The sequence below is a fragment of the Triticum aestivum genome, chromosome 7B (assembly GCF_018294505.1).
Source record: "Triticum aestivum cultivar Chinese Spring chromosome 7B, IWGSC CS RefSeq v2.1, whole genome shotgun sequence".
Lineage (NCBI taxonomy): Eukaryota > Viridiplantae > Streptophyta > Magnoliopsida > Poales > Poaceae > Triticum > Triticum aestivum.
Window position 1 is genome coordinate 524,496,570 of NC_057813.1, and position 27,020 is coordinate 524,523,589.

A 27,020-nucleotide genomic window follows, 5' to 3' on the forward strand; every position below is an offset into this window, starting at 1 on the left:
TCTATTTTCGAATGGCACTGCATAAAGTGACTATACTATTCTCTTTGTAGTTCAACCAAAATTGCGGACACTTTGTTTGTTTGCCAAATAGCAATGGGCAGGCATCTCTGTCTGCACAAATATCAAGCAGCTAGTAAACATATACCACACCTTGTATTTTCGGTTTAAACATGTCTCTTCCGCTTAGCATCTATCATGTTCTGCACTGGACAATCTGATACAGTTATGTTTTGCCATGGACAATTTCATACTGAATTGATTTGCTAGTTCAGAGCAGAAATATAGCGCATATTCTTCATCAGACCAAGGATATCCATGTTCACAGTGATGGAAGAGGATAAATCGATACAACTGAAATTGAGCATCCAATCATTGAATCATATCCTGCACCTCCAATGTAGGTCCACCCTGCCAATAAATTCACATGCAAACCACTAGTATTACTATCTAATGACAGTACAAAAAGAGTAGCAAGATAGTAGCAAACCATGTACCTTCATAATAAATAACTCATAGTGCCACCAATTGGATATAAAGGTTTGGAAGAAAACATGCTCCTAATGTTGAACCAGTTGGACTTTTTGTGCAGTTCCACTAAAATCGAGCATCCATGTTTGCATTGATATTGAAAGTGTGATTACTGTAAAAATGACACTAGTTGAAGCCTGGACTCACAAATATAAGCATTCCAATTTCTTACTGGAAAAGGTAACAAGACTGTTTCTAACCACCTGTTTGAAGGAATAAATAAGGCAACATCGGCTGATGTCAGAAAGGCATATATAGTTCTTTTTGAAAGAATGATCGACTCCTGACCTTTCCTCTTCTTTTAAGCATATTTTGTGCAGCTCAACTAAAATAAAATGCCATCCCCGCCTTGACAATTCAGTGACACTGTACAAAAGGAAATGACTTAACATTACATCATGATGTCAGGTATGTAGTCGACAGGCATTAGAGACAAACATACAGACCTCCTCCAATAACATAATGAACATTAATTTTAACAAAGGTGTGACTAGCTTTACCGGGATAATTTGAGTGAACTCTACACCCTCTGTTCCTTAATATAAGATGTTTTCATGGTTCAATTTAAAGTACCCAAATGTCTAGTATTTAGAAAAATAGGTAGTAGTATTCTTGAGCACATATCTGGGAAAGCTTGCCACACTTTATTTATGTCCATACGCTAATGCAACACCATTCAAATACTACAAATATACAATAATCCAATGGCTGGTGCAACAATAGAGTAGTTAGTTTATTACAGGGTACAGTACAATGGTTTTATTGAACATATTTCAATAAACCCTAGCACTGGAAGATTTCTGTAAGAATTAACAATACAAAATGTAAAGGTAACAAGTTTCAGCATTGGTATACTAGCTGTGCATAAGCATTAAACCAAATACAAAAGTCTGAAGGTAACTAGCATTATTAACTAATGACAGTATAAAAAATTGCAAACCATGTACCTCCAAGGTAAATATCATTTCGAACTCGTGGGGACCTAAAAAATTGCTATCCCAATCTTGATAATCGATCAAACATAAAAACTTGATCGAACGAATCAAGAGAACAGCCGGAGGAGGAGGTGCCCACTCTTGACCTTTCCTCTTGTCTTCATAATTTTTTGCGCAGTTTAACCAAAATAAAATGACATCAGCGCCTTGGCATTTTGGTGACACTGTACAAAAAAATTAACTTATCTCATGAGGTATGTAATCTATAAGCATTAACAGTGCAAAAATCTGAAGGTAGTAACAAGTTTCATCGTTGGTATACTGGCTGTGCAACATCATTAGAGTGCCTTAGCTGAAAAATCTTTAATACATCCACAATCAACAGCTAACCCTGAAATAATCCAGTGACATTAAATGGCATTGCTTAAATTTATCGGTGGCATTAGACTGAGAGCGGCGTTAGTTAAATGTCGCATCACTTTAGCAGTAGCATTGCTTGACTTGACTGATGGCGTTATACTGACAGCAAAAAGTGGCAATAAGAGCATGGGAGGCCCATTCGGACAGTGGGCGCACTAGTACGATGTACCTCCACGGACGCAGAGTGGTGAGGGAGGTATGGTTGCCAAGAGCAACAAATATCCAGGCAGCATATGTGGATTACACTACTAGAAAAACCCCTACTAATGGCGCACCTAGTATGGCCATTAATGGCGCATCTGTGGTGCGCCACTAACAGCACGCCATTAGTAATTTTTACTAATGGCGCACCAGTGGTGCGCCATTAGTATCTGGTATACTAATGGCGCACCACTGGTGCGCCATTAGTATAGGCCACGGTGCGCCATTAGTATGCCGCCCAGGGGCCAGGTGCTTTGGATACTAATGGCGCACCACAACTGGATGCGCCATTAGTAACCGCGGCATACTAATGGCGCACTTTCCTGTGATGCGCCATTAGTGATGCGCCATTTTGAATCTAGATCTAGATTGAGATTTTTTGCCCATTTTTTGCTCGTTTTTTTGCTTGTTTTTTGGCACGACAATATTCTCAAATTTTGTTCCTGTTTTTGGATCTTGTTACCATGGTCTTTTGCCAGAGAGGAGTTCGCCGGAGAGGAGGAGGAGGAGGTCGCTGGAGAGGAGGGAGGAGGAGCTCACCAGGGAGGAGGGAGGAGGAGCTCACCGGAGAGGAGGGAGGAGGAGCTCACCGGAGAGGAGGGGATTTTTTGCCTCACCGGAGAGGAGGGAGGAGGGAGAGGAGGGAGGAGGAGGGAGGAGGAGCTCACCGGAGAGGAGGGAGGAGGAGCTCACCGGAGAGGAGGGAGAAGAAACCATGAGGGGAGGGGAGGGGAGGGGAGGAGGGAGGAGGGAGGAGGAGGTCGCCGGAGAGGAGGGAGAAGAAACCATGAGGGGAGGGGAGGGGAGGGGAGGGGAGGAGGGAGGAGGGAGGAGGGAGGAGGGAGGAGGGAGGAGGAGGTCGCCGGAGAGGAGGAGGAGGTCACGGGAGAGGAGAAGTATGGTGGAGGAGAGAAGGGAAGATGAAATGAAGTGAAGAGAGGAGGAGAGGACCAGCCATATATACGGCATACTAATGGCGCACCGCGGGCAGGTGCGCCATTAGTAATTTTTTTTATTTTTTTGATTTATTTTGAATTTTGAAGGCGGGAAGATACTAATGGCGCACCACGGGCAGGTGCGCCATTAGTAATTTTTTTTATTTTTTTATTTATTTTGAATTTTGAAGGCGGGAAGATACTAATGGCGCACCATGGTCAGGTGCGCCATTAGTAAGTTTGAATTTTTTTGATTTTTTGCCTCTCTAGATCTTAAAAGCCCCGTATCTTTTTTTCTGTTAGGTTTTTGAGGATTTTGGAAATGTTTAACGGGGTACCCCCGTTAAATTTGGATGTAACTTTTCGAGTAGATGATTTTTCATATAAAAAACTTTTTCTTCCGAGTTAGTATGCAAAAGTTATGCCCATTTTTACAAATTCTCGCGAGATTTTGCAAATGAAGTCAAAATTCATATTTGCAAATTTTCCCAACAACTAGGCCACATATCACATGGGAAACTTATTTTCTTTTATTTTTTTGACATTTTTATCATTTTGTTTTATTTTTTTTAAAACTGAAAAGGCGATCCACGGGGGGGGGGGGGTGCATTCGGTGGAAGTGGTGGCCAAGGTTACTAATGGCGCACCGTGGCATGGTGCGCCATTTCTAGTTTAACTAGTAATGGCGCACCACACACACGGTGCGCCATTAGTATGTTTGGACAGGCGCACTAGTTCAAAAAAAAATTGGTACTAATGGCGCACCGTAGGCAGGGTGCGCCATTAGTAGTTTCAACACTAATGGCGCATCAGAAGGTGGTGCGCCATTAGTATATACTAATGGCGCACCACATGTCTGGTGCGCCATTAGTGTCATTTCCATCTATAGCCCTTTCCCTAGTAGTGTTATGTCCCATTTTTGTTCTCTTTAGCCACCTTTTCCTATGTGAGGACAACAAACCGATCGACCTGGTCATTCTCTATTGCGTTGTCATGCCTTTCTACCCTTATTCAACCAAGAGACACGAGACTCGTTCCTTAGCTACTGATTTTCCCCTTTTCAACCTAGATGCGGGTTCGATGCCTACTCTCTTGGACAGTACAGTCTCCCTTCCTTTCCTTATTCAACCCAGACATGGATTAGTCTGCATGAAGTAGGGTTTCCTTTAATAGTGCAAATTATGGTTTTCATCTGTGTGGCCAGCAAAGCAAAGGATAACAAATTGGGAAGATGGTGGAGTGGAAAAAGATCCACATGCAACGACGTGGCAGATGGGGCAATAGAACAATGGTATGGTTCGAAAGAGGTAGCATACCCGAGGGTCGGCGGGAAGTGGCTTCGCTCGTGGTCATCGTCCTACGCACACACTACGACAGCGAGCTTGGGGACAGAGGCCATCCCGCGCGGGCGCTGGGTCTGAGAGGACGGCCTTGTCGTCGGTGCGTGACCTCGCTCACCGACGATGAGTGCGTCAACGCTGCACATCCTTTTCTCCCCCGACGGATCTGTGACCACCGGTGAGGAGGGAGAGAGAGGCCGTCTTTTTTAGATTTGGAGAGAGGGTGATAGTGTGAGAAGCAAGTGGGCAACCCTTAGGAAGAAAGCGCTTAAGCTCCAGCCTATATATCTTTTTTATACTACTAGTACTGGAGGTGGAGTAGTGGTAGAGTAGTTTATATTTTCTCTGCATACAGTACCAGTTAGTCGTGCTTCAAAACTGAACGACACGCCATTAAAGAAATAAAGGTCGATAACTAATGCGGCGCCTCGGGCCAACGCGGCCACATCGCATTTTGCATGAGAAATTACACACCATGTTTCGTTAACATGTGGTCCCGTTCCAACATATCAGTGAGACAACAGCGAGTCCTTTTCTACTAGTATTTCCGAATAGACGTGTAGGCCGGGGCGCCTCTTCGTGAACCGAGGAAAACCGGCAATCGTCCATCGACTCTTCGCCTTTCCCTCTCGATTTGGAACTGCTGTCGCACGCTCTTCCTCTCCCTCCTCCATTTGCCTTCAGCCCTTCACCCTTCCTTCTGCCATTGTTCGATCATCTTCTCCATGGAGGGAACAAGCTGGAAACGACCCCGTTATTCTTGCCCCGATCTGAAAGATGACGTGGTGGAGGAACACATTGATCGGTGCGACATCATCACCTTGGCTAGCAGGGCAGGTTAGTTCAAGACAATTCTTGACTCAACTAATAACATCATTACAAGGAACCCAAGAGTCAAGGAGCGGTTTGATCTCCCCTATCTTCTTCGCGTGACCCTAATGATTGGCGCAGGGACGACAGAGGCCTCGCCTTGTGCAAGTTGATGCCGCTTGATAATGATACGTATGATGTTAAGATGCCATCGCTTGAGGGTAAGGCTTGGGCAGACGCAAATGGAGATTGGGTTGTTTACATTGGGTCCATATGCTAGTGGGAACTTGTGAATGTGTACACTCGTGACCGGGTTCCATTTCCAAAAATCTCAGCAGACTGCCCAGAGGTTGAGCACACCGGTATTGTACGCACGTTCAAATACGATCATGGTGGCTGTCTTCTACGGAAGATAGCAATTTGTCGAGTTCCCAACCGCTCTTGGAATTACAATAACTATGAAGTTGTTGCTATCTTTTACAGGCTTGTTGCCGTCCTTTGTGGTTCGACTGGATGGATATTGCTCAAAAATCAGTTTCTGTACACGGATGAGTACTGTGATGCAATTCAATACGAGGGCCTTGTGTTTGCTTCCACCACTCATGGCACTGTTTTTGCATGGTATCCTCGTAGTTTCGGTATGTTTGTCTTCCACCATAATTATAATTGTTTCATCCACATGCATGCAGGTTAGCAAGTTTCCCTTTACCAATTAACCTTCTTCTTGTGTTTCCAAGGTCTTGTGAACATTCCACCACCTATACTTGAAATTTTTATAACCAAGGGGGAGATGACGATGGTGATGAGCATGAGTATGGACGAGCAACGCCCATATACTCGGTGGCGCCTGGCAACTAATTCCGATGGATCACCTCTTCTTGTGTGTATACAGCCCACTGATGATGTTACTACTAAGGAAGTGATACGTCTCCAACGTATCTATAATTTTTGATTGCTCTATGCTACTTTATCTACTATTTTGGACTATATTGGATTTTATTATCCACTTTTATATTATTTTTGGGACTAACCTATTAACCGGAGGCCCAACACAGAATTGCTGTTTTTTGCCTATTTCAGTGTTTCGAAGAAACGGAATATCAAACGGAGTCCAAACGGAATGAAACCTTCGGGAACGTGATTTTCTCACCGAACATGATCCAGGAGACTTGGACCCTACTCCAAGAAGTAACAGAGGAGGTCACGAGGGTGGGGGGTGCGGCCCCCTACCTTTTAGTATTCTAAACACTCTTATATTAGTTTACGGAGGGAGTACTTTAAAGTAGTCTTTTGTTTTCTTTCACTAACGGAGCTCACGAGATTTCTATTGACTTTTGTGTTGTGAAGTTTTCAAGTTTTGGGTGAATTCTTTTGATGGATTATGGAACAAGGAGTGGCAAGAGCCTAAGCTTGGGGATGCCCATGGCACCCCCAAGATAATCCAAGGACATCAAAAAGTCAAAGCTTGGGGATGCCCCGGAAGGCATCCCCTCTTTCGTCCACTTCCATCGGTAATTTACTTGGAGCTATATTTTTATTCACCACATGATATGTGTTTTGCTTGGAGCGTCTTGTATTATTTGTGTCTTTGCTTGTTAGTTTACCACAATCACACTTGCTGTACACACCTTTTGAGAGAGCCATACATGATTTGGAATTTGCTAGAATACTCTATGTGCTTCACTTATATCTTTTGAGCTTGATAGTTTTTCTCTAGTGCTTCACTTATATATTTTGAGCGTGATAATTTTTGCTCTAGTACTTCACTTAGATCTTTTAGAGCACGGTGGTGGATTTGTTTTAAAGAAACTATTGATCTCTCATGCTTCACTTATATTATTTTGAGAGTCATTAATAGCATGGTAATTTTCTTAAAGATAATATACTTGGTATTCAAGATATGTGAAACATTCTTTTGAGTGCGTTGAATACTAAGATAAGTTTGATGCTTGATAATTGTTTTGAGATATGGAGGTGATAATATCAAAGTGATGCTAGTTGGGCGATTATGAATTTAAAGAATGCTTGTGTTGAAGTTTGTGATTCCCGTAGCATGCACGTATGGTGAACCGCTTTGTGATGAAGTTGGAGCACAATTTTATTTATTGATTGTCTTCCTTATGAGTGGCGGTCGGGGACGAGCGATGGTCTTTTCCTACCAATCTATCCCCCTAGGAGCATGCGCGTAGTGCTTTGGTTTTTGATGACTTCTAAATTTTTGCAACAAGTGCATGAGTTCTTTTCATTAATGTTGAGTCCATGGATTATATGCACTCTCACCTTTCCGCCTTTGCTAGCCTCTCTAATACCGCGCACTTTTCGCCGGTACCATACACCCACCATATACCTTCCTCAAAACAGCCACCATACCTACCTATCATGGCATTTCCATAGCCATTCCGAGATATATTGCCATGCAACTTTCCACCGTTCCGTTCATATGACGCACATTACTTTTGTCATATTGCTTTTTGCATGAACATGTAGTTGACATTGTATTTGTGGCAAAGCCACCGTTCATAATTCTTTCATACATGTCACTCTTGATTCATTGCATATCCCGGTATACCGCCGGAGGCATTCATATAGAGTCATATTTTGTTCTAAGTATCGAGTTGTAATTGTTGAGTTGTAAGAAAAATAAAAGTGTGATGATCATCATTATTAGAGCATTGTCCCAGTGAGGAAAGGATGATGGAGACTATGATTCCCCCATAAGTCGGGATGAGACTCCGGACGAAAAAAGGGGGCTATAAAGAAAGAAGAGAAAAGGCCCAAATAAAAAAATGGGAGGAAAAGAGAGAAGGGAGAATGCTACTATCCTTTTACCACACTTGTGCTTCAAAGTAGCACCATGATCTTTATGATAGAGAGTTTCATATGTTGTCACTTTCATATACTAGTGGGAATTTTTCATTATAGAACTTGGCTTGTATATTCCAATGATGGGCTTCCTCAAAAGTGCCCTAGGTCTTCGTGAGCAAGCAAGTTGGATGCAAACCCACTTAGTTTCTTTTGTTGAGCTTTCATATACTTATAGCTCTAGTGCATCCATTGCATGGCAATCCCTACTCACTCACATTGATATCTATTGATGGGCATCTCCATAGCCCGTTGATACGCCTAATTGATGTGAGACTATCTTCTCCTCTTTTGTCTTCTCCACAACCACCATTCTATTCCACCTATAGTGCTATGTCCATGGCTCACGCTCATGTATTGCGTGAAAGTTAAAAAAGTTTGAGATTACTAAAGTATGAAACAATTGCTTGGCTTGTCATCGGGGTTGTGCATGATTAAATACTTTATGTGATGAAGATAGAGCAACAGCTAGACTATATGATTTTGTAGGGATAACTTTCTTTAGCCATGCTATTTTGAGAAGACATGATTTCTTTGATTAGTATACTTGAAGTATTATTACTTTTATGTCAATATGAACTTTTGTCTTGAATCTTTTGGATCTGAATATTCATGCCACAATCAAGAAGATTTACATTGAAATTATGCCAAAGTATCACTCTGCATCAAAAATTCTTTTTTATCATTTACCTACTCGAGGACGAGCAGGAATTAAGCTTGGGGATGCTTGATACGTCTCCAACGTATCTATAATTTTTTATTGCTCCATGCTACTTTATCTACTGTTTTGGACTATATTGGGCTTTATTATCCACTTTTATATTATTTTTGGGACTAACCTATTAACCGGAGGCCCATCCCAGAATTGCTGTTTTTTTGCCTATTTTAGTGTTTCGAAGAAACAGAATATCACACGGAGTCCAAACGGAATGAAACCTTCGGGAACGTGATTTTCTCACCGAACGTGATCCAGGAGACTTGGACCCTACTCCAAGAAGTAACAGAGGCGGTCACGAGGGTGCCCCCCCTAGGGCGCGCCCCCTACCTAGTGGGCCCCCTGTTGCTCCACCGAGGTACTCCTTCCTCCTATATATACCTACGTACCCCCGACAGATCAAATACGGAGCCAAAAACCTAATTCCACCGCCGCAACTTTCTGTATCCACGAGATCCCATCTTGGGGCCTGTTCCGGAGCTCTGCCGGAGGGGGCATCTACCACGGAGGGCTTCTACATCAACACCATAGCCTCTCCGATGAAGTGTGAGTAGTTTACTTCAGACCTTCGGGTCCATAGCTAGTATCTAGATGGCTTCTTCTCTCTTTTTGGATCTCAATACAATGTTCTCCCCCTCTCTTGTGGAGATCTATTCGATGTAATCTTCTTTTTGTGGTGTGTTTGTTGAGACCAATGAATTGTGGGTTTATGATCCAGCTTATCTATGAATAATATTTGAATCTTCTCTGAATTCTTTTATGTATGATTGAGTTATCTTTGCAAGTCTCTTTGAATTATCCGTTTGGTTTGGCCAACTAGATTGGTAGTTCTTGCAATGGGAGAAGTGCTTAGCTTTGGGTTCGATCTTGCGGTGTCCTTACCCAGTGACGAAAAGGGTTGCAAGGCACGTATTGTATTGTTGCCATTGAGGATAACAAGATGGGGTTTTTATCATATTGCATGAATTTATCCCTATACATCATGTCATCTTGCTTAAGGCATTACTCTGTTTTTAACTTAATACTCTAGATGCATGCTGGATAGCGGTCGATGAGTGGAGTAATAGTAGTAGATGCAGAATCGTTTCGATCTACTTGTCTCGGACGTGATGCCTATATACATGATCATACCAAGATATACTCATAACTATGCTCAATTCTGTCAATTGCTCAACAGTAATTTGTTCACCCACTGTAGAATATCTATGCTCTTGAGAGAAGCCAATAGTGAAACCTATGGCCCCCGGGTCTATTCTCATCATATCAATCTCCATCACTTTATTATTTGCTTTGTTTTTACTTTTCACTTTGCATCTCTATATCAAAAATACCAAAAATATTATTTATCATCTCTATTAGATCTCACTCTCGTAAGTGACCGTGAAGGGATTGACAACCCCTAATCGCGTTGGTTGCGAGTAGCTATCGTTTTTTGTAGGTACGAGGGACTTGTGCGTGGTCTCCTACTGGATTGATACCTTGGTTCTCAAAAACCGAGGGAAATACTTACGCTACTTTGCTGCATCATCCTCTCCTCTTCGGGGAAATCCAACACAGTGCTCAAGAGGTAGCAGGAAGCAGGTGTAGTCTCCCATGATCGCACTCTCCGGGCCTATTCCAACACCCGTTGCATGGTATTTGGGATGGATACTAGTGTGCTAGCGCCAACACCTTCTCCCTGGTACAGATTGATAGTCTTGGAGAAAACTCGCTCTTCCTTGGGGAAAACTATCCAATGATGGTGAAAGGCGATCCAATTGTTATTGACACAACATTACTACCATTTATGAGAAGCAACTGTATCTATAGCTCGGACATTTGGGTGGTTCCCTACCCTGGTACTGATATAGTAGGCCGCTTCAGCATGGATGATCAATCATGTGTTGGTCTCGAGATCGACAATGGATGGCCCTTCCTAGAGAATCACTTGTGGTTCAAAGCAAGCATTTCCAATGCTGAGGATTGGTTGAGTTGAAGTTCATTTCATTGCTTGTTATTTGTTGTGTGATGAAAACTTTAGTATTTATAATCTATCCTCGTTGTCGATGTGGGTTGATGACCTGTTGTATGTAATAAAATGATATGCATGTGATAAACTTACTAAATTTATGAATGGCTTTCGAGTTGCTTCTCTAAGTGAGTGGTGCGACGATCCAAACAAATATTTTCCGAATACATAATTGTACGTGCATTGCAACAGGTTATCGGATGAGGCCAGTCAACAATAGTAGTACACTATTTGTACTAGCTTCACATGCTTCGCGCGTCGGGCGGGTGTTTTTACTGTAGCCATATGTTAATGTGTTCCCTGCACGTAACCAACACCTCGAATCCTCGATACTACTAGTAGGAGTACTATATAAGTAGTAGGAGTAGTAGGGTGGCATGGGCCAGAACAAGCATTCACGTCCAGGAGTACGGCACATGCCACCAGCACGACATCCATCTGACACCATATTTCTTGGAGTTCGTGCTAGAGCAATCTCTTCAACCTCGTCGTTTCTCTAACTTCAGCCATCGCGCGGCGGGCGAGGTGGGGGTTTGCCGATAGTCGGTTTCCTCAACTGCGGTCCCACTTGTAAGGCCAACTCCAACGCACGACCCCAAACGGACCTCCGTTTTGCACCAACGATAATTTTGACTAGAAAAGCAAGACCAAAGAAAACAAGAACCACAAGAATACAGTTTAGAAGATATCCGTTTGATTAGTGCCTTCTTGATGCATTCATTGTTGATATGCGGAGGCTCGATCTTGCATGCTTCTTTCTTCTTCGAGTGTAAAGAAGTAAATGTTGCTTCCTTGCATCTAGTCTCATGTCTAGCCTCTATTCTAGTAGTAGTATCAACAAGTGCACTAGTCTCATCCCTAGCCTCTATGCTAGCTAAAAGTGCTAGAACATCTACTACTAAATTGCGCTCTATCAATATATCGATGTACTCTTCTTCCCAATACCAAAACTTGCAACCATTCTATTACACAATAATTTTTTTAAGTTAGCACAACTAGTCTAATCCGAGAGCACAACCGAATATTTGGTCAGGTTCTTCCTCCTTTTGCTGACACGTGGGACATCCAGCATCCAGGTCGTGTCATGCAAGAAAATAGAGTGGTAGTTGAAGCCACGTGATGTGCATCTTGGGTTAAACTATAAATAGAATCTTACTACTCTTGAGTAACTCGAAAAGCGGCCATCGAAGATATTTATTGGATTTGTTTTTCATCACCAGCACGTCGAGGTGAAAGATGTGCAGGTTCAGTGGGTCCTCTTGCATTTTCACTGACATGTGGGACCGCATATGAGCAAACAGACGATGGGCTCCGCGCGTCCGCTGGCTGACTGAGAAGAGAGATAGAGGAGGGCTGCGCACGGACTCCAGAAAATTTGTTCTACGTACCTCGATATAGGCTCGATATAGTGGGGTGGCATGGGCCATAACTAGCATTCACGTCTAGCAGTACGACCTACGCCACCCACATGAGTCCCATCCGACACCAATTTTCTTGGAGTCCGTGCTACAACCATCTCTTCTCCCTCCTGTTTTCTCAGCCATCGCGTGGTGGGTGGGTTGGGGGTTTGCCGATAGTCGGTTTTCTCAACTGCGGCCCCACTTGTAATTGAAAATGCAACACTGCACGCATTCCCCCTTGAGCAGCGTGCTGGACCAACTGTGTGGGGGTGCGATGCGAACACAGCAGGCTTTTCCTTTTGAACTCGTAACTTCTAAAATTTGGTTCTGCTCCATGGCGCGACCGATAGATATAAAATAACGATTTTGCCTAGAGTAATGAGAAGTTTGGTTCTGGCGCCGTTCATGCATGGAGTACGTATGAAAATTATGAAGTTGATGCGAAAGGTAAGATAATTACTAGTAGTACCATATACTACTACATGGATTTGACGGAAAAATAAAAACACATACGGATCCATCAACAACATCCTCACGCCCTAGTGCACCGGGTCACCAACCGACGTGTGAGGAGCAGCGACGTTGGCGGCGAGCTCAACGTGCTTCTGAACAATGTCGTCCAAGGTTGCCCTGCGGTCCAAGAAGGCCAGCGTCCTATCGTCCTCCTCTTCCATGTAGTAGTCCTTGTGGACGATTTGCGCGTAGACGTGGATGATTATGTTGATGGTGTCTTGCTGCGCCAGGTGCTGCACGGCGAGTGCTACCTCTTGAGCACTGCGTTGGATTTCCCCGAAGAGGAGAGGATGATGCAGTAAAGTAGCGTAAGTATTTCCCTCAGTTTTTGAGAACCAAGGTATCAATCCAGTAGGAGATCACGCACAAGTCCCTCGTACCTACACAAAATGATAGCTACTCGCAACCAACGCGATTAGGGGTTGTCAATCCCTTCACGGTCACTTACGAGGGTGAGATCTGATAGAGATGATAAATAATATTTTTGGTATTTTTGATATAGAGATGCAAAGTAAAAAGTAAAAGGCAAAGTAAAAACAAAGCAAGTAATAAAGTAATGGAGATTGATATGATGAGAATAGACCCCGGGGCCATAGGTTTCACTAGTGGCTTCTCTCAAGAGCATAAGTATTCTATGGTGGGTGAACAAATTAATGTTGAGCAATTGATAGAAAAGCGAATTATTATGAGATTATCTAGGTATGATCATGTATATAGGCATCACGTCTAAAACAAGTAGATCGAAACGATTCTGCATCTACTACTATTACTCCACTCATCGACCACTATCCAGCATGCATCTAGAGTATTAAGTTAAAAACAGAGTAACGCCTTAAGCAAGATGACATGATGTAGAGGGATAAATTCATGCAATATGATAAAAACCCCATCTTGTTATCCTCGATGGCAACAATACAATACGTGCCTTGCAACCCTTTCTGTCACTGGGTAAGGACACCGCAAGATTGAACCCAAAGCTAAACACTTCTCGCATTGCAAGAACTACCAATCTAGTTGGCCAAACCAAACGGATAATTCGAAGAGACTTGCAAATATAACTCAATCATACATAAAAGAATTTAGAGAAGAATCAAATATTGTTCATAGATAAGCTGGATCATAAACCCACAATTCATCGATCTCAACAAACACACCGCAAAAAGAAGATTACATCGAATAGATCTCCACAAGAGAGGGGGAGAACATTGTATTGAGATCCAAAAAGAGAGAAGAAGCCATCTAGCTACTAGCTATGGACCCGAAGGTCTGAAGTAAACTACTCACACTTCATCGGAGAGGCTATGGTGTTGATGTAGAAGCCCTCCATGGTAGATGCCCTCTCTGGCGGAGCTCCGGAATAGGACCCAAGATGGGATCTCGCGGATACAGAAAGTTGCGGCGGTGGAATTAGGGTTTTGGCTCCGTAATTGATCTGACGGGGGTACGTAGGTATATATAGGAGGAAGGAGTACGTCGGTGGAGCAATAGGGGGCGCACAAGGCAGGGGGGCACGCCCAGGGGGGGCGCCCTCCACCCTCGTGACCGCCTCTGGCACTTCTTGGAGTAGGGTCCAAGTCTCCTGGATCACGTTCGGTGAGAAAATCACGTTCCCGAAGGTTTTATTCTGTTTGGACTCCGTTTGATATTCTGTTTCTTAGAAATACTGAAATAGGCAAAAAAACATCAATTCTGGGCTGGGCCTCCGGTTAATAGGTTAGTCCCAAAAATAATATAAAAGTGGAAAATAAAGCCCAATATAGTCCAAAACAGTAGATAAAGTAGCATGGAGCAATCAAAAATTATAGATATGTTGGAGACGTATCAGCGAGCGCGACCTCGAGGTGGACATTCTCCGGCGCGACGGAGGGCAGTCGCAGGGCCACCAGTGCATCGAAGAGTTTGTCACCATAGTGGCCGTTGAGGGTGGCGGGCATCGCAGAGCGTGGGCGCGTCGGCTGGAGGCGTACGTCAAAGTCGTCTGCGAGCTTCTTGACGACGGTGAACTTGTCGAGGAAACCGACGAGGACCTCGTCGAGCAAGGAGACGAAGCTGTCGTTCAAGCGGCCCCTCGCCCTGGCAGCCTCAAGCAATACCTGGAGACGTTCCTTAGTGCCGGGCCACAGGCCGGCGTCATGGACCATCTGGCACAACCGGCTGATGCTCGCTCTCATCGCCTCCATGGGTCTAGCTTAGCTTCTAGTCATCTGATCTTGCGATTCGAGTGATCACTCTTGCCCTTGGTTAGCGTGCATAGGTGCGTAGGATTTCGTACTACTCCTTGGCCCTCTACTACACCGGCCTTTGGCTGTATGATAGGTGGGCCAGCCACCCCTTGGGCCCACGTGTCATTCACCCAAAGGCAGTTGCAGTAAAAGTCAATGAAGTTGTGTCCCCCTCCGTGCCGGTGCAGTATAGTCATCTCACCGGACCTCTAGTTGGGGCCAAATGAGAGAGTTTTGATGTTTACTGGTTTATTGGTCCCCTTTGCATTTTGCGCCAAGTTTTGACCTTTGATTTAACTAATAAAATGTTAATGCATGTAAACAAAAATGTTGTGTAATTCACCTTACGAAAACCAAATAATCCCAAAACACTTAGGCATGGTGCATTAACTCCCTCCTCGTTTCTTATTTCGTGACATATCAACCAATGAGAGATGTGGGCCGTGCATGCTTTCAATGACTTGAGACTACCAAACATGACATGCAGTGTTTAGTTCATTGCATGTAATCCTATTAGTTAGCAAAAAGACATTAAGTTCTCTCACGGATAGGAATAAAACAATACACCATGTATTTATTTATAGAGGGAGTAGTACATTTTTTGTGACATGCATTACTAGATATTGCTAGTCAAATACTAAAATCCAGATGGACGTGGTAGTACTCCTAAATCCAGACGGTCGTGCTACTAGTACTAGTAGTAGTACTACCAATGTAGTAGGAGTACTAGCACTGTACTACCCGTTGGTCAAATTATTACGTGCTGCTCCTCACAGTGAAGTGACAAGACCCTGCACCAAAGATGACACCTGAGTATAGGCGCCATGTTCGGCATACCATAGTCAGCCTCACCGTCTGCAGTCAGTATCATCATGGCTGTAGATCTAGCCTCCTTACAACTAGCCCCGTTCGACATAATTTCCCGTGCGTAGATGCCCGTGCATTGCACGAAACACCAAGATTGGGGGTGGACGGCGCCGGCAGCGGCCATCGCGCCAGATTTTTCCACGGCCTTCTAGATGTGGTGGGGAGGAGATAAGGCTGATTGTGTGAGACAAGGAGTTGTTTGTAAATAGGGAACAAGTGCAGGCATCTTTTTGCAAAAATGGAGAAGTTTGGTTTGTATGCGTCAAATCTAGATCCGACGGCTATTGGTGAAAGATGGGAGGCACAACATCATCACCAACTCAGGACCTGTTTGATTCACACGATTTTGAAACAATATTACAAGTTTCAAACTGATATTACAAATGTTAGGAGTAATGTTGCACCTACGAAGAGGGAATTACTAGGAAGTTCACGTAAGAACTTTTGTTACTTTAGGTGGATGCAACATTATCGTACAACCTAAAATCGACCACCCTGACAAGTCACTAATGGGCAAATAAGTTTTTGAGTCTCTGGCCATTTGATGTTTCCAAAACAAATTCAGCTTCTGTGGAGACTTTGTCATTTAGGCTTAGACGCTTGCGGTGATCAGCACACCATTCATTGTTGCACCAGAGAACACCAAACCTCATTACCTTGAGCACACTTGCCTGCAGAACAAAGAACCTGGCCAATTTAATCTCAGATGTGCTGCCTTGATAGTCGATCAAATCAATTTCTGTAAGATGGAGATCAAGGCATTCGATGACATTGTTATAGTACAACACATTTTTAACTTTCGGGTCTTTTTTTATCTGCAAAAGAAGAGAACATGTTCGAGCAGCTGACTGTATGAGATTGCCGTGTCATCAAGAGGTACCAATATCGTTCGCTCATACGATAGAGTTGGCTGGCTAGTGATATTCTCTCTCTCTCTCTCTCTCTCTCTCTCTCTTTCTGTTTCCTCTCATTTAACTAGGAGCACGTGAAGAGCTTGGGCATTTGTTGCCTTCCACTATGTGGTCGATGCCATATTTTGCAAAAGTAATGCCACATAATACGCATCGATGTCAAATCAAAAGATTTTGGCACCGCTCTCGAGATGTGAGAGAGTTGGCACCGCTGTGCACACATGCCCACAATATAAACAAATCAATCAAACCAACTACACCAGCCTCTCACTCTCCCAAACAAGTGTTTTTTATTGCCTCAGTCCTCTCTCTCTCCCACGTAGTGTTTTTTCATTGCGTGAGTTAATTTGGCACCGGAGCAAAGTAGGTGATCCAGGTTGGGGCACCAGGTGAGCAATGGAGGGGCATCAATGCCAAATGCATCACAAGTGAATTTGGCACGTGTTTTGGCACATATCCCACTTTTGTACTCCCTCCGTCCCAAAATTCTTGTCTTAAATTTGTCTAAATACGGATGTATCTAGTTACATTTTAGTGTTAGATACATCTGTATCTAAACAAATGTAAGACAAGAATTTTGGGATGGAGGGAATACTACCTCGTATTTAGTATAAAATTTTGACCATAGATTTACCTAAGAAAATGCCAATGCATGTCACTAAAAAATTACACCATTTTAAATTATGTTCAAATACGAATCCAACGATATAGTTCTTAGTGACATGCGTTAACATTTTGTCAGTTAAATCTATGGTCAAATTTTGATACTACAAAATTGGAAGAGTAAACCAGGACGGAGGTAGTACTTGCTCTTAGGGTAACCATAGAGTTACTGGAGTAGTCTAAGTTACTTTCCACTATGACTAGCCTAGGCTACTATAGTAGTACAGCATAAAAACGATGTAGGTGATCACATGAGAAAAAAATTACTAAAAACATGTCTTTCGGTGCAGTGCGTAGATGCAGTTTTGAACACTACACTTGTCATCGTAATTTGGGAAAATTATGAAAAAAATTGAGCTACGTTGTGATTACCATTTACTAATAGGAAAGAAGTTTCACCTCGATGAGTAGCTTCTCCATGCCTGGAAAGCATGTAAGGAATCCAACAACTTGATCCAGATTGGGGCCGATAGATTTTAGTGCCAAGATCTTCACTGTGCGCATGGACTGGGTCAAGCTTGTGGGAATCATTTTCTGGAAGACGGTCGTAAATACACCAAGAAGAAATTTAAAAATGTGAATTTCAAGAAGATGGAGAAGAAGATGAGTGTTGTACCTGAACGATTACGGATCCAATAAAGAGTTTGGAGAACTTGACTGACGAGTACACCAACACTGTCAATTTCGGCGCGTCAATGACCCTAATTTTTGTTGGACCTTCTAGATCCGATACAAGCAATCTCTCAAGGAAAGGCGCATTCTCAATGACCATAACATGGAACAATTGGAGTTATCTCTTCCCAACTGATGTCTTGTTGCGGGGCCAGCAAGACACATAAATCCATCGGAGATTCGTCGAGGCGATGTGGAGGCTAATGAACCCGTGGATCTGCTCAAGACGAAGGTACTCGAGCATAGTACAGCTGCGGAGCAAGTGCTCCATAGCTTTCTTTGAGATGACAACGTCGAAGAGGTCGAGCTGCTTGAGTTGAGGGAGAAGAAGGGCGGGCGCGTCATTAATCTGGGGAAGATAGAAGGAGCTGAAGCTGGCGCGGCGCAGCGTTGGCGTGAGGCGGAGTGTGGACGGCAGCAGAGAGCGACATCGTCCAGCTTCAAAGCTGAGCTCCTCGAGCTGATCTAGGGCGGGGGATAAGAACCACTCGTCGAACTTGGGTTGGACCTTGCAGTTGGTACTGAACATGCGGATGTCAAGGCGTCTGGCTGGCCCAGGGTGTGATGAAAGGATCTTGGAGACTGCGTCCATGCGTTTGCAATCCCCGTCGTAGAGGCAGCCGTCGATGGTGAGGTTGAGGGGAATGCGGCGCCACCACCGGGAGAGTAGGGCGGTCCGCACGGCAGATTTGGTGGGGAGGAGGCCGATGATGACGAGCAGCATGTCATCTGGGAGGCTGTTGATGAAGTCCAGGCTCGCCGGATGCGGTTTTGGCTCGAGCCACCTCCGCTTGTTGGCTGCCTCGCCGTCCATCTCAACCGGCGGCGACGCCGGTGTACACGTGTGCTGGTGTGTGTTGTGTGCTGGGTGTGCATGAGTGCGTCCTTCTGTGCATGCCGCCACGCAGTGGTGAATTGTGCACGAGTGCGTCCTTCACGCGCAAGAAGTGTGTCCTCAATGCACCCTCAATTTACTAGCATGTGGGGTGCTACCCCAAGTGGTTTCAAATTTTGTTTACTTCACCGCGTATCAGATGGGCCTCTAGTTTACTTATTTTCACCCACTGCCACATGGGCCAGCACACGAAGATAAAGAACACGAGCTGACAAGGCAGCATGTGGACTGGTTGACCGGTCAACTAAACAATATACAGAGCTATACGCTGATGCAGTGAGCGTATAATCCGTCGGTATAGAGAGTTCGAGTGAGAGGGGAGGCCCGTGAGAGATAGCAGAGAGAGAGAGAAAGAGCTACTCCCTCCGTTCAATAATGTAGTTCCAACATTTTTTAAAAGTCAAACTTTTGAAACTTTGACCAAGTTTATAAAGAAATTATTTATATCTACAATACCAAAGATAAATTATAGTATGAAGTAAGTACATGTTGTGATGAATCTAATGATCGTTCCAGATGTAAATGTTTTTCTCCACATATACCTGGTCAAACTTTTCTGAGGTTTGACTTTTCAAAACATCCACATGCTTATGGACGTGACAGAGTCCCTAACTAGAGAGAGAGAGAGAGAGAGAGAGAGAGAGAGAGATAGAAAGAGTTAGTGAAAAAAGTGTGTGTGCTTGTGTGAAAGAGACATGGACAACACACGATAAAAGTAGAGAAAAAGCGTGCGTGTCTTATGCAAACAGATCACACATGCATCTTCGACAACGGAGGCAATGTGAGGAGATAGTGTGTGGTTGTTTGGAACCGAGAGAGCAAGACCCCTAGCACGTGGCCAAGAGGGGTCTGACAAACAAGGGAGAGAGGTCGAGAGATACGTACGGAGAAAATGCAGACATGGGGAGGAGAGAGTGTATGTTTGTCATAGAGAAATCCCCTGGAGATCGTGATGGGACTACATGGGTGGGAGATGAGTGACAAGGTGTGTGCACGATAGAAGATGCCCCGAGAGATATCGAGATAGACGTATGGATGGAAGGAGACAATACGTGTGTTCCTGATGGCTAGTAAGAGATAATAATACTTAGGAGGGGAGAGTCTTGCGCCTATGATGGAGTGAGGGATTATGGTACTTAGGGGGGGTGTCACATGGAGAGAGAACAAGGGCGGAGAGTGTTGGATGGGTCTATATGTATAGCACGAGCGAGACATGTGTATGTGTGAACCAGGGAGATATAAGGTCAGTTTGGCTTGCGTCTTGAGCATCTTCTGCCTGGCCTGGGGTTGTGGCTGGATTTCATGCATGCTTGTTTGGTTGCTACCCTGTGAAAAATAAAGCCCGCCTGGCCTGGATTCCCTTGCACTTTAATTAGCCTGGATGGACTCCAGACACTGCAAGTAGCCTGGCCCAGGCGACCGATTTCGAACGCCTGGCCGTGCCTGGTCATGCGGCCACGAGGCTAACAGCAACCTGGATGGATATTAGCATTAAATATTTGCTGCATCAATTGATTGATGGGACATTGATGCTTTGCCTGGCCCATGCATGAACCAAATGCTTCAGCACCACACAAGCCTAGCCAGGCAGAAATATTTTACATCTCACATCCACACCAGGCAGTACTGGCCATCAAGGCATGAGGGTCAGGTCACGAACCAAACTGACCAAAAAGTTTGAGAGAGATTGAGGAGCCCCGATAAGGCTGAGTGGTGCGTCAGATAGCTGAGAGGGGGAAAGAGATATTCCATCCGCTCGATAATGCAGTGCATGTAAATTTTTTAGAAGTCAAACTTTGGAAACTTTAATCAGGTTTACGCAAATGTTATTTATATCTAGAATACCAAAGATACATCATACAAAACTACATCTCATGGTGAATCTACTGGTATATGTTTGCCGTTCTAGATGTAATTGTTTTTCTCCACGTACATGGTCAAACTTTGTGATGTTTGACTTTTCAATAAATCTATATGCTATGGACCGATGAGAGTGCCTAAGTCGAGACAGATCAAGTGCATGTGAAGGAGAATGAGTAAGTGTGCAAAAAGAGTATGTGTGTGAAAGATAAAGTGACAACAAATGATAAATTAGAGAGAGAGAGTGTGTGTTTTTTCGTTTCTTATGCGAACATATCATGCATGCATCTTCGAGATAGAAAAGCGAGGCGAGGAGATACACGAAGATAGCTAGTGTGTGATTGTTTGCAACGGAGAGAGACACCCCTGTAGCACATGTCCAATAGAGGTCTGGCCAACAAGGAACAAAGGTCGAGAGGGGCACATGGAGGACATGGACGCATGGGGAGGGAGAGAGGATGTGTTTGTGATAGAGAGATCCCCTCGAGATCGTGAGGGGACTATATGGGTGGGAGATCGAGGGAGGTGCGTGCGCGATAGAAAGATGCCCCGAGAGAAATCGAGATAGACCATACACATGTTTGTGATAGAGACTAAGATTAGCTGGTCGTGTACATATAGGGGGACTGCGTGTGCCTACAATTGAGTGAGAGACCATCATACTTGGCTAGCTAGGCATGAGATCGTGTGTGTGTGTGCGTATGAGATGGAGAGAGAACGAGGGAGAGAGATAGAGTTTTACATGGGCCTATCGAGCGCGAGTGAGATATGCATGTGTATGTGTGACCCAGGGGGATGGAGAATTTGAGAGAGGGGGGGAAGAGCTCCAAGATGACAGAGTGGTGCGTGAGAGAGTTACGGGCAACAAGCCAAGGAATTTGTGTGCGTACGATGAGTGCACCCAAGATATCTAGCTTGGACTAGCTAGAGTATCATACGTAGTGTGCGAGAGAGACCTATAGATGGTGTATATATGCATGCGAACTAGAAAGACCCCCCCACACACACAAAGAGGGAGAGAGAGATGGAGAGAAAGGGAGAGGGGACCAATAAGGTTTTTGTGTCGGATGCATGCGACAGAATTGAAGATTGTCGGAGAGAGAGAGAGAGAGAGAGAGAGAGAGAGAGAGAGAGAACAGGAGTCTGGGAGAGGGGGAGGTCGGGTTTTATGCATCAAAGACTGATATAAACCATGTTTCGATATAAACTTGCATTGAAATATTTAAATTGGAGAACATGTCATCTGCAATCCACACATGAACGGATATATGCATATATCAAACAAGTTCATTAATTTGACTTTCAACATGTTCATGGAGTACTATAATACTGTACAACATGCTACTCGATTGAGGTGTTCAATTTTGGATTTAGTTCACTATTTTGACCTAGTGAATGAGCTATTTCATTGAATCGAGATATTTCATTTTGGGTTTGATTCGTGTTTTTGAGTGGGTCAACTATTTGTCATATAGTAAATTGCTAGCAACGAGCATGTAAAAACACATTACTCCCGAGCATCATCTCTCCATCTAAAAAAGAAGTGGCAAGCTAATATTTCAAAATTTGATTCGAATCGACTTGGTAAGGTAGACATGGATGCTCATTCTCCCAAAATTTGAACAAATTGTTAAACATCCTCTGCTCGGTGGAATTCGCCCGAGCAAATAAATGGGAGACGCGAAATTACCGTCCTATGTGGGACACACATCAATTGGCCCGTTGTACATCGAGGGTAGGTTCGTAACTTCATCCAAGCGCGCCTTCTCCTCGGCCGAAATGACATGTGCCGAATAATTCATAAACCATGGTCGGCAAAACATGCTCTCCTCGCCCGAAATAGCTCGCGCCCACTATTTCAAAACAAACTCTCCTCGCCCGAAATCGCTCGCGCCCACTATAGTTCAAAACACGCCCTCCTCGCCCGAAATCGCCCCCGCCCACTATTTGGGGAGAAGCAAAGTTACTCTACTATCCCCGACCCTCAGTACACAGACCCAAGCCGAGAAGCCTAAAGGCAAGGGTAGAACTATAACTCCCCCTCACATTTCAGACATATGCATCCGTAAGACATGGTTCCACTCCCCTCCCAATCCCCCCCGCCCCCCATTCATACCTCGTGGGCACCAAATCACCTTCTCCCCAGGAAGCTCCCTTCTCCCGAGTCGCGAAACCTCAGCCCCTCCTTCATGGCACCCCCTACCGCACCAATTTCACAGCCGCCCTCCTCCCTAATGCTGGAGATGTTGTCCATTTGTCGTCGTGCACTGGGCCGTGTGCCTCTTACTCCGTGCTGCTAGAGCTGCCTCGACGACGGCCGCGTGAACCATACCGGAGCCGATTCATCCCCGCCGTTGTTCACGGCACTGGAGCGGCTCCAACTTCGGATCCGTCCAGAGTCCCGGCGCTGCTTCCCCGTAGCCGTCGACCGCCACGACATCGTTGTTTCCCTGCCACCGGTCGCCACTGCTACCGCGCCGGCCTCACCGACTTGGCAGATGGACCTGCCTACTTCACCATGCCGCCAAATAGGTCACACCCTCATCTCAAATCACTTTATTTAGGCGTCATTTGTCTGAATTTTTATTCTGGGCCAATCGATTCCCAATGGGAAGCAGCACCCATCGAGGCGGCCGAGCTCCTAGGCTGTCGGTTGGCTGGTGTCTAATGTAAGGGTGCGGGGCCGCAAGTTCGCCGCGGAAGCAGCGCTTAGATGGCTATCTTGTAGAGTTGCGTGGGTTGAAGGTACTATCGCTGCCGGATCGAGTCTTTATGGATTGGCCAGGGGGCGGCGCAACCACGGCAGTGCGGTGGGGTGGGGAGCGGGGTTTCGGCTTGGCCACGGACGGCGGAGGCAGGTTGCTGTGCCATTGGTCGCCGGCTCTTCGGGGAAGATTCTGAACAGTGTCAACCGGGAGGCACAAGACGGCCATCAAGCCATCCGGCGTAGATCAGACAGTACCAAAATAAAATAAAATTGCGTGACCCCAATTTAGTCTTCAATCAACAAACGTGTGACCACTCTCGTACCTTGCTGTTGATCTCTTAGTGTATTTCTTCAAATCAAAGAGATATGTCATTCTTAACATTATGCGTTATCTGCATCTTTAGACACACCGTCTTCCGACTCACCGCAGCTGCTCCAACAAGGGAAGCATACACCAAAAGGGATATATAGTCCCCACTCAACAGTTCCCTGCATCGAATGCGCGCGCCCGACATGGACAGCCACAACAACTACAGGGCCATCGACAAGTCAGCACATGATGCTCACTCCTATGGATGGCAGCCAGATAGGTTGTACCCTCATCTTACTTGTGTGCAACATTTATGGCTTTGTTATTCATCTAAGGATGGAAAATAGATCATCACATTTCACTGTATATTCATGCTGATCTCTTATGGGTCTTGTTCAGGAGTTAACGTTGTTCCATAGTTCAACTAAGATACTTGTTCTTTAGGTAACGCTGTTCCATAGTTATCATCCATTAGCCAATGCTATCCCACAGGCTGGTGATTACAGTATTATACCACTTCTAGTATTACCTATGTTGTTATTTAATACTTTTGTGTGCCATCTAGTTAATCTCGAGTACAAACGATACATATTCTGTAGCTTTCATCTGTGTTCTCCCTTAGTTTATGAGACCTGTTGCTGCTAGTTAACCCGAGTCCTACTATTTATGTCATCTCCTACAGGCACTCATTACATAAATCTAACTACTAGTTGTCTTCCATGCATGTCAGATATAATTGCACACACTGATATATCCACAAGAACCTCACGGAGCAATGTAAAGGCCAATAAACTTGATGTCAATGATACCCAATATGATGGAACATGTAAAGGCAGTTCTTCAGAAGACTTGCAGAAAGATGATGAATCCTCTTCACCCCACAAGGTCCTTGCTCTAACTTGGCCTGCGATATGGGTACAACATGCATATAATGTCATGGAGTGTATCTACTCTGTTGCAATGCCATGTGCTTAGCATGCTGATCATGCATGTAAATATGTCATGCCTTCCTGTTTTTCAGTACCTATTCCATTCATGATAACATGTTTTCAAATTCAAGTACTGTCATTCTACTCTATCGCAATGCCATCTGCTTAATTTGGACATCATGCTTCTGAATATCTTATGCATTGTTATTCATCAGTATGTACTTCATCTGTCTACCATACCATGTTTTCTTACATTGAAATGTTGTTCTAGTGCTCTGTTGCAATGCCATCTTAGTTTCCCAATCATACACATGTATGTTGCCTTAGTTATTTCTGTACATATTCCACTAGCATACAGTTTTACATTCAACTAGTGTTTTTTGCTGTGTTGTCTTGTCGTATCCCTAGCTCTTACACCATACTCCTTCCGTCCGGATTACATGTTGCCGAAATGGATAAAAAAGGATGTATCTAGAACTGAAATACGCCTAGACCCATCCATTTTTTCCGGATGGAGGGAATACATGTCAATATGTCATGCCTTTCTACTCTTCAGTACCTATTCCATCTCTCTGATGTAGTATGTTTTATAATTAAAGCACCATTCTTCTATACAAGGCATGCAAGGGGAAGATGACTATGTTAGAATCTGAAGGGTTACAAACAAGGCCTTTGCAAAAGATCCAAACGCCAGGAGATAACAAACCAACTCCAGTTTTTATAGATACTGCTCCAGCACAGAGAAACCCAACTCCTACTGATAATAAGCAGATTCCAGTGGCCAAAGAACTAGTCCGCTCCAGCAAAAATATGTCAACTCCATTCTAAGAAGCGTGTGCGTATCCTTGCATCATGAAATTTTATAGCATCCTGATCATATTTTCTACATGTTTCTTACCCATCTCTCGTTTAGAAAATAAGCTTAACAGATAGAAGAATTTCTGCACTGGTATCATATGTGAGGAAAGATTCTTGCAGGAATTCTCTATGCTCCAATGCAGATGTAAGTACCTGTTGTATATCACTATATTTTTACATCAGCATATATTTTGTTAATCGGTGTGAATCCAACCTTTATCTGATCTAAATTTAGTTGTAGCAAAATGTATGATTAAAGGCCACAATGTTGATTTTTGTAAGGAAAACTGCCTGGTAGTTTTGCATCCTGAGCTGCATGAGTGTACTATCTCATATCAGTGGGTTTGAATAATTTGGTTCTGCAGTGGGGTTTCGGTGTTTTTTTTACTGTGTTGTCCTGTCGTATCCCTAGCTCTTACATCATCCTCCCTCCGTCCGGATTACATGTCACAGAAATGGGTAAAACTGGATGTATCTAGAACTGAAATACGCCTAGACCCATCCATTTATTTCCAGATGGAGGGAATACATGTCAATATGTCATGCCTTTCTATTCTTCAGTACCTATTCTATCTCTGCTGTAGCATGTTTTATAACTGAATCACCATTCTTCTATATAAGGCATGCAAGGGGAAGACGACTATGTTAGAATCTGAAGGGTTACAAACCAGGTCTTTGCAAAAGATCCAAATGCCAGGAGATAATAAACCAACTCCATTTTTCATAGATACTGCTCCAGCACAGAGAAACCCAACTCCCACTAATAATAACCAGATTCTAGTGGCCAAAGAACTAGTCCGCTCCAGTCCAGCAAAAGAATGTCAACTCCATTCTAAGAAGCGTGTGCGTATCCTCGCATCATAAAATTTTATAGCATTGTGATCATATTTTCTACATGTTTCTTACCCATCTCTCTTTTAGAAAATAAGGTTAAACAATAGAAGACTTCCTCCATTGGGATCATATTCAAGGAAAATATCTTGCGGGAATTCTCTGTGCTCCAATGCTGATGTAAGTACCTGTTGTATATTACTATATTTTTACATCAGCATGTATTTTGTTAATCGGCGTGAATCTAACCTTTATCTGATCTAAAATTAGTTGTAGCAAAATGTTAAAGGCGCCAATGTTGATTTTTGTAAGGAAAACTGTCTGGTAGTTTTGCATACTGGGCTGCATGAGTGTACTATCTCATATCGCGCACATTGCTAAATTGTAGTGCTTCTCTGGTTGCCCATTCATTCATTGTGTCAATGTTGCTTTCGTATTACCTTACCTGGCTGATGATAGCTATGCCATATTGTGTTAATTTGGTGTAGGCTAGTTGCCCAAACGTTCGTTGTGTCAATGTTGCTTTCCTATTATCTGACTTGGCCAATGATAGCAATGCTAGTGTGTTAATTTTGTGCAGGCTGCTGAAGATAAGAAGACAAACTCTGAAAACAGCAAGGCAACCCCA